Raw genomic sequence first — 246 nt, 5'->3', positions numbered from 1 at the left:
TCCCGCCGGGCTTAATATTTTTTTGATAAGGAGTATTTTTACAATTTTTTTGCCAAAACCTAACTTCCCCCAACCCAACTTACAAGAGAATGAAGATGAAAATTGAGTGTTTTGTATTATGTTTATTTTGTTTTAGAGACAATATTTATAATTATGTTTTAGATTATGTTTATTTTGTTTTGGGAACAATATTTATAATTATGTTTTGGATGAAAACTTGGTTTATAATTATGTTTATTAGATATT

The sequence above is a fragment of the Arachis ipaensis genome, chromosome B08 (genome assembly GCF_000816755.2).
Source record: "Arachis ipaensis cultivar K30076 chromosome B08, Araip1.1, whole genome shotgun sequence".
Classification (NCBI taxonomy): domain Eukaryota; kingdom Viridiplantae; phylum Streptophyta; class Magnoliopsida; order Fabales; family Fabaceae; genus Arachis; species Arachis ipaensis.
The sequence above is the reverse complement of the archived record's forward strand: the minus strand, read 5'-3'. Positions refer to the sequence as shown.